Raw genomic sequence first — 9381 nt, 5'->3', positions numbered from 1 at the left:
TTCATCCACCAGATTCAGTTTCATATCACGTTTTCATGCCTCACTGGTTTTCACAAAATCAGGTTTAGAAAAGTTAGGGTGTGATATTTAAACTCCGCGAAGTTGGTCAGGCAATTAAATGAGACGACGAGTGTCCCGGATGTGCTGAAATCATTGCCAGTGCAGAGAGACGTGTGACCTTAGATCAGTAATTGTGATCGCCATTACGGAGGTGCCTTTAACGTGCATCACGCAGTAGTGATCACACAAACGTACTGTTTTACGATACTCATCAGTTCGAACCGGCCAGTGGCGGGCAGGTGGTTGAGGCTCAGAAAAACCTTGAAGCGATCTGGCAAAATACCTCCCCACCCATTGCACGCTGGTAGAAATCCGATCGAACGCCACCCGAGTGACGCTGGCATATAGGAAGGTAAGTTTGTAATTTTCCTTGATATTTTTTTTTTCCGGGACGGAGGAGTCGCCTCGCAAAAAGCACAGAAGCCGACACAACTCGAGATCGAGGAGCGTTCTACCAAACAAGTTGCGTCGAAAGAAGAAGAACAGAGGGGAAGTGGGGAGGATGGAGGGGGGGGGGGGGGGGGGGGGGGGGGGGGGGGGGGGCTCAAGCCAATTTTGCATCTCTTCCAGATATTTTGGACCGTTAAAGAAAACATAACGGGGAAACCGGGCGTGGTCGAGCTTATTTTAATCTGAAATTATTTATGCATCTGTGTAAGCTACTGTCGCTTTTGACTGCATAAAAGATCGCGTAGATGGTCATTGTCGGAAACTCGTTGTCAGAAGGCACTACTTCTCACATGCTTAGTGGTTCGGAAGTTCAAAGCTATGTCTTTTCAACCTGAATAACTATGCCATTAATAAAAAAAAAAAGCTAAACAATAAATCCGGAAATAAAAAGATGGAGAAAAAAACTATCAAGCATTCGCTGGAAGTGTTGTATTCTTGCATATTCAGAGGCTCAGAACTTCGAAACAAGTTTCTCCTACTAAAACGTGTATAGGCTAAAAGAAACAAATCCCAAAAACATGAAAGAAAAAAAAAATCTTTTAATGACGTGTTGAACTGGAACTACATTAGAAATCTTCTCCCATGAGTTAATTTATTCCTTAACATGAAAAAAAAACAATAAATACATTATTTTGTATTCTGCAGATGGCAATGATATGTACTATCTGTGGTGTTAATATAAATGCGATACCTCAAACAACTTAGACGAAAATAAATACCAAGTTTAGGGCATAATTGCCCGTAGATACATGTTTGGACGTTTCTTCGAAACTCACCTTGAATAGCAATAATCACATCTTAACACGACACTTACCAAGGCTATACATAGATCACTCTGAAAGAGTTTAACATCTCTACCATAAATATATAGCTTCGGCTATAGCGCGCTTCAAATATGGCCCAAACGTCAATCGTCAAAAACCCGTCGTCCTTCCTCGCCCCTTCGGGAATTTATTTCTTTAAAACTAAGCATGCCAGAAGATTGAAATAAACGGCATTATCTTTCGTAAGGAACGTAGCACCGCATGTAAAAATTCGAGAAAAAAAATTACGAATGTACCCCACTACTTGAATTCAAATGAAACCGTCCACCGGTCTTTTGAAGTTCGATGAACTTTGTACTTTTACCCTAAAAGTTCGAAGTTCGTCGAACTTTTGACTTTTCAGGATTCGAAAGTTCGAAACTTTTCGATTTCTCTTGACAAATAAATTCGAAAGTTTGAAAATTATAGAATTCCTTACCGTAGGAAGTTCGAAAAGCTTCGAAGCTTTTAGTGCAAGAAGATCGAAAGGTCAAAAATCATCGAATTTTTGGTCTATCAAGTACGAAAGTTCGACAAGCATCGAATTTTGCAGCGTGATAAGCTCGAAAATTCGAAAAGGATCGAATTTTTTAGCGTAATAAGTTTGACGGTTCGAAAAGCGTCGAACTTCTTGGTTTAACAAGCTCGAAAATTCGACTTTTGTCGAATTTTACAATAAAGCAAGGCCGAAAATTCTAAATCTGTCGAAGCTTTCGACCCGCTTGATTCGATAATCGAAACTTGGGTTCGAAAAAATTTCGCGGCATCCCTAATCAATAGTACGTCGTTCGGATACAGACACACGATAAGGGCGCTGACGTATGATTTCTCCTTCGGCTGTGTGTATGGCGTGTGAGACACACGGGGATGGGCTAAAAACCTCACCTCCACCAATATATGAGACGAAGACCAAGGCCCGCCGTCCGCCTTTATGTCTGCACTTTAAAACATCGAGCGTGCCTCTGCCAGCGCACCCAGTTCAAGCGCACGTGGGTCTCGTCCTCGGCCACCATGCTGAAAGACGATGAAGGGTTCACGTCACAATATATATATATATATATATATATATATATATATATATATATAAGTCAAAGATGCGTAATGTCGGGCTTACTAATTCGAACTTTAGTACGACGTTTCGAGCGGGGACCGCTCTTCACCTGATGAGGAGCGGTCCCCGCTCGAAACGTCGCACTAAATTTCGTATTAGTAACTTCGAGAGTACGCATCTTTGACTTATTAACTTTTCCCGACCCTGTTGTTTTTATACTTAACTTACTTCACATATATATATGTATATATATATATATATATAATTTTAATGTTAAAAATAATTAAAATAAGATATGTATGCAATTAAGTATTATCTTTCTAAACGATCCTAAAAAACTTTCAAGAGCTCTGCTTTCAACAGTATTTTACCTCTAATTGAATGATTTGCTTACTTAAACCATGCAGTTTTATTCAAACAACTATACCCTCACTTTGGTAATACGATATATATATATATATATATATATATATATATATATATATATATAAATGTAGGTAATTTCGTAATTGGGAGAATAGCTGTAGCTACAGTTACAATAACATTTCCGGTGATGTGGCATGATGTCCTGGAGCACATCAAACAATCCGACATAACTAAATCCTGTTAATGTTGTTGTTGTTTCTTTTTTTTTGTTTCTTTGGGGGATTGTTTCTTGAAGGCCTCACGCGCGGAATTACAAGCGGACTTATAAATGAACAGTGAAAACCGCCTGTACACGTGCCGTATAAAGAACGCGGCATTCATAAGAATTTGTATTCATCGACTTATTAAAAAAAAAAAAATACGTCTGCTTTATCATGTTCACATTTCTTGATTCGTTCATTATGTGCAAAGCGCCTTGCTTTATAATTTGTTCAGCGGAATTCTTTTTCGGCTGACGCCGCAATCTCATTGACTGCACAACGATAATAAATTACACGGGACTTTGTACGTTTCTTAATCTGTGAGTTACTACAGTTACACGTAGAGAACAAACCCAAATATAAGTTTTCGCTGCCGCCCCAAATATGACTTGTCTGACGTCACTACTCATTCAACTTGATTTATACAATGCATACGACAAACACATGCCACAATATTTCTTTTATGAGCACCTATGGGAGTTGTCTCTCCTTGAGCCCTACGTGTGCCGGTTACAGTTTGAACTGTAACCGGCACACGTAGGACTGTGGTACGCTCAAGTACACTTACCACTGCGGGAAGCACAGCAGTCACCAAGAGCTGCAACGTTCAATGCTTGGCGTGCTACGCTGAATTTCACAATTAGCACAAACACGACCGTGGTGCTTTGTCACATTTTAGTAGTAGAAGCAAGTGTTGAGCGCTGTAAATGAACCGCCAAAATTGGTGAAGCTGCTGGTACGGCAAAGCAAGTAGTCGTCGTTAAAGAATTTCAAACTCTAGAAGCCAATTAAATAGAAGAGAGACTGCCCATGTCAGGTTTGCGGTGTGTCATGCGCTACTTTTAAAGACATAAGTCTTGCATTCGATGTTAGGAGAGAGAATAGTTGGGTATTAACAATCAGAAAGAGCTCAACCTGCTAAAATGCTGATTTGTTACTTCGCAGAAGTGTTATGCTAAATGTTATGCTTATCGTATGCTTAATGGCGTGTGTTATGCTGTTATGCTAATTGCGTGCACTTAGGGGCATGCCAGAAGTTCAATATATTCATTTAATTTCATTTATATACTCTTAAGGCCGAATCATTACTAAGAGGAGTGGGCGAAATAAACGCAAAAAATAATAATAAACGTCAACATAAACACAGCAGCACGGTTACAAGAAAATAATTGCAGATGGCTGATTTGAAGCGGACGGTGCCGGTGATCAGGGCGATGGAGGCGGGGAGGTGGTTCCAGTCGACGCAAGTTTTACGAAAGAAGGAATAGAAATGTATATTAGTGTGGCTGCTTGGCACGCCAACCTTGTACTGGTGGTCGCTGCGGGAAGAAATATACAATGGTGGCAAAAAGAGAGAACCGCTGAGGGAAGAGTTAGAATGATATATCCTATGAAAGAGACAAAGGCGAGACATTTTACGACGCAATGAAACATTGGGCAAGTTAAGATTTGATTTCATTGAAGAGACACTGGCAGTACGGAAGTAATTCGAAAAAATAAAACGCGCTGAACGGTTCTGGATGGCTTCTATTTGTAAAATAGGGCATTTGATGTTAGGGTCCCAGATTGATGATGCGCAGTCTAGCTTTGATCGGTCTCAAGATTTGTAGACCAGAAGTTTTAGGTTAGTTGGGGCTAAAGAGAAGTTACGCCGTACGTAATTGAGTAAACGATTAGCGTTACTTGTGATGTGGTCCAAGTGATTTTGTAATGAAAGGTTATCAGAAATCGTAATGCCTAGATACCTGTAGGAGGAAATCTGCATTAAATAAACATTGTTAAATAAGTAGTCACGCGGTAACACATGATTAGAATGACGTGAAATTCTCGTCGACTTGCATTTGGTAGCGTTAGGTTTCATTAGCCAGGTACCACACCAAGATGAAATATCATCTTGGTCAGACTGAAGAGCGGAACGATCTCCAGGATCCAGAATATGGTGATAAATAACGCAATCGTTAGCAAAAATTTTTATAGATGAAGAAATGCAGTCAGGCAGGTCGTTAATATAAACAAGAAAAAGCAAGGGCCGAAGCCCTGACCCCTTCGGGGCACCGAACGTTACGGGACAGTGAGGGGAGTTATGATCGTTGGCAGTTACGAATTGCGTACCATTATACAAAAAGCATTCCATATATTTTGAAATATTACGGTTCAAGCTAACGTTACTTAATTGACAAAGGAGCAGACTATGAAAAACAGTGTCGAATGCTTTAGAAATGTCGATGAAAATGCAGTCAACTGTGATTAATCAACTCATAGCAGAAAACAAGTCGTTTGTAAAGGCAAGTAGTTTAGTCTCACACGAATAAAATTTCTAAAGCCGTGTTGATGAATACTAAAAAAATAATTAGTTTCAAGGAAGGAAACAATGTGACCGTAGTTGACATGCTCCATGAGTTTGCACGGTATGCTTGTTAGTGAAATGGGTCTATAATTATTGGGACAATGGGTTTTTCCTGACTTGTGCAGAGGAACCACCTTTTCCACCTTCCGGACTTTCGGAAGCGTACAGGATTCCAATGACTGCGCAAAAATTTATGATCATATTATAGAAGAATACACTGCGGTGTTTCTAAATAATTGGGGATTAACGCCGTCATCACCTGGAGAAGAGTCAAGCTTCACCATACGGGGCCGCGACTCTTAAAGCTTGTTCGCACACTTTCGTTTGGTTCCAACCCAGTGCATTGTGCAGCCTTGTGCAGCCTTTTGATCACTTACGACAAGGAACACTGACTCCACCGATGATGTAGCTCTGTGTTGGCCGTTAACTTGAGTGAGGGTTTTGCAGTGCTTGGGAGAACAAATGTACGTATCATCGATAATATACGGTTATTTATAACATTGTCGGAAGTTTTTCAAGCCCGTCGTGAAGAATGATGCGCAAAACATTACGGAAATAAATGCGAGTTTCAAGCGTTATAGGGCTTGCACGATAGATGACGCCAGTGTATATTCTCTCGCCTGGAGCAATCACAAGGAAACGCAACATACTCAGTTTCAACTAAACACACAGGTGTCTGAACCTGGCCTTAAAGTGCATTCTCTTGAGTGCCACCTATTACTACCTTGACTCATAACTACGGAACGAAAGAGATTTCTTTTCGTCGACATGAATGTAATGCATGAACCGCATCTAAATTAGATGCCAACGAATCCTAAAACCGAATTCTTTCACATTTTTGAATCACTTTATGACTTACATTTTCTGTTCAAAACAGTCACTATAAACAGGAAGACAGGGAAACCGTGGGTAACACCTCTGCATAAAAAATAATGCAAAATAAGACTCGTTTATATGGGGAGTTGGTGACTTCAAAAAATCAAGACACGCTTTTATGTTTTTAATAAACTTATAAACGAAGTAACGTCGGAACTAAAAAAAGCAAAATCGCCGTTCTATGGGCGAAACTTCTGTGACGCCACGAAACATCACCCTGAGGTTGTATGAAGAGTTTAAAGGAAGTTTTTAATCGCAATAAGGTATCTTCTTGTATAAGAGAATTAACCTTATAGAAGGCCAAACTAGGTTGGGAGCATGCCTGGCGGATTATTTTAAAGCCCACATTACAAATTCACACACTACACTGCCTACGACGATAGCGTCATTCGTTATGTCAGGCATTTGCATTACACTTTTTTGCGGGGTCCCACAGACGAGAAGGATGATTTTAACACCTTCTTTGGGCCCATAAAAGGTATAAGTAGTGAGCTTTTCACTTTGTTATATATACGCCTTCGGCCGCTTGGCTCCTATGTCAGCATGTCCGCTATACATATATATATATATATATATATATATATATATATATATATATATATATATATATATATATATATATATATATATATATATATATATATTGCTACGTTAATAAAAAGAAAGAGGAAGGAGACGACGGGAACTGAGTACGGGACGGCTCGACTAAGTAACTGAGGAGAATTATCGCTACAGTCTTGGTGGCGGCGGTGGGATATGCCTCCCACCCGCTCTCAGTCCCACGCCAGCGATCACAAAGATAACAACGTTCGAGACCTAGAAGATCAATCTGCCTGGGGCGCTGACAACCAAGATCCCACGAATGTCCAGGTGCGCCATTTACGGTTCGAACTGCAGGCACTGCGAAATCAGCTACAACAAGCCGAGCCCGCACCACCACTCTCCAGAGGCAGTGCTGCTCCTCAAGGTAGTGCGGCACACAGCGCATCTCTATTGAAATCGCAACCATTTGACGGAAGGGTTTCCTAGGAAGCCTGTCAGATGCAGTTTGAAACGATTGCAGAAGCCAATGGCTGGAACGTCTTAATCAAAGCAAGAGACCTAGTGTCTTACCTCCCGGGGGAAGGCCGTCGAAATCTTAGACCTAGACTGTCCCAGCGAGCCGCCTTCACGACTACCCTTCCTTGTTCGCTGCCCTGCACGCCCGGTTCGGCGACTCTCACCTTGAGCAACTTTACTATGCGGAACTGCGCTCTTGCCGTTAACGTTCTGGCGAGACTTTCCCAGAGCTGGCAGTCAGCTTTGAACGTCTTGCATCAAAATCTTTTCCAAGCTCTTCCCCCCGACATGGTAAATACTTTGGTTACCGATTTATTTCTGGACGCCATTGGTTATGTCCAGATTCAACAGATTGTCCGCCTAGGACGCCCAACCACCCCGCGAGCAGCTTTAGTCCAAGCAGTTGAAACAAAAGCCGCTTTTCGTTCTACGGAAATGGCAGCACGTACTACAGCCTTCAGCACCTTTTCCATGATGAACCGCCACGAGTTGTCGTGGCCAAAAACTTGCTTCCGCTGCGGGGCCATCGGACATTTTGCTCGACAGTGACCGAATGAGCCCCATGAAACATCCCATCCGGGAAACGCTCCCACCAGCCATTGGGGCAGGACTCGCTGGTAGTTCATCCAGCCCTTAACGTTACATTTGGCGTAACTGCAGGAGCACAAACATCAGTGAAGATTTCTAAACCTTACTCGCCACCATGTGTATCTATACATATTGTGGAACTCAACCTGCAGTTTACTGCTGCTGTGGACTCCGGGTCAGCAGTAAGCATCATCGATAGTGGAGTTGTATCTAGCTTGCTAACAAATCTCAAGGCAACAACTACCAAGCTCCTTTCTGCCAATGGTTCTTAGTTAAAATCTACAGGCTCAATGTCCTTGACAGTGGTTAGAGAAGCAATAAAACTACTTCATGATTTTGTTGTCGTCACAAATATGGTACATCCGGTCATTCTTGGGTGTGATTGGTGCGAAAAGTGCGCTTTTTATTTGTTTTTTATTTTATAAAATATTTTTTTAATCTTGTACTTTTGGCAATAATAGGCCAAGTTTGAATCAACCTATAGCTTTGGATGTACAATTACTTAAGGCATAAGAAACATATCAAATGAAACCTTTTATGTAAGCCTATCTAAAAATTATAATGTTGTTAATTTAGGTAAGTTCATATAAAAAAGCACTGTAAACTTAAGAAATGCAAAAAATAAAAAAGTTCAACCTTTTTTTTAACAAATACATATTTTTCTTTTTCCAATCTTTTTTTTAAATAATCCTTTTTGTGTTTTCTTATATTTGTGATAAAAGTTCTTTGACCTACATTGTTTCGTCATATTAAGCAGTGCATTTGAAAATATGACATATTTTTACCCCAATTCAGAAATTAAAAGATTTGGGCTGTTGTCAAGTCTTTTATGTAATTATATATATATATATATATATATATATATATATATATATATACATATATATTTACATAAAAGAATGCGATCACGATGTTTATGATATACACAACTGGTTTTCAACCATCGATGTTTCCCGGACCCCTTGTGAATCGGCGGAGATGATGGAGGACCCCGTTCGTGGTGAGAGGAGAGGAAAGGTATGGGGTAAATATAATAAGGATTTAACAAATGGATATAACTAAGGGCTAGTGTGAAATAGACCTCTATTATTGACATTTACACCAGAAAACTGGCTCGAAAACTGAAACATTTCTTCTGGACCTAAAAAAAGACAACATTTATTGCCGGGCTTGACTCATGAGGCAGGGCTTCGCGGACCCCAAAGGGTCCGCGAACCCCCATTTGAGAACCACTGATATACACCATGCACCATTTAGTACAATTGACCTATGACTGCTATATTATAATTTAAACAAAAAAAAACGTTCGTGCGCATGTCCAGTTTACTTATAAAATCAAAAGAATGGGATTTTTTTTAAATAAACTTCTTGCATTTTCTTTTCATTTACCAAGCACAATAATTCAGTATTACAAACCTCTAAGTCAGGCAATGGAGGGACGAGATAAATTATTCATAGACGTGCTGCGCTGCGAAGTTCTACAGAACAAACGCGTGACTAAAAATTGAAATGAAAAGGATG

The sequence above is a fragment of the Ixodes scapularis genome, unplaced genomic scaffold, assembly GCF_016920785.2.
Source record: "Ixodes scapularis isolate PalLabHiFi unplaced genomic scaffold, ASM1692078v2 PGA_scaffold1__304_contigs__length_218370807, whole genome shotgun sequence".
Taxonomy (NCBI): Eukaryota; Metazoa; Arthropoda; class Arachnida; order Ixodida; family Ixodidae; genus Ixodes; species Ixodes scapularis.
This window is presented reverse-complemented; position numbering follows the sequence as displayed.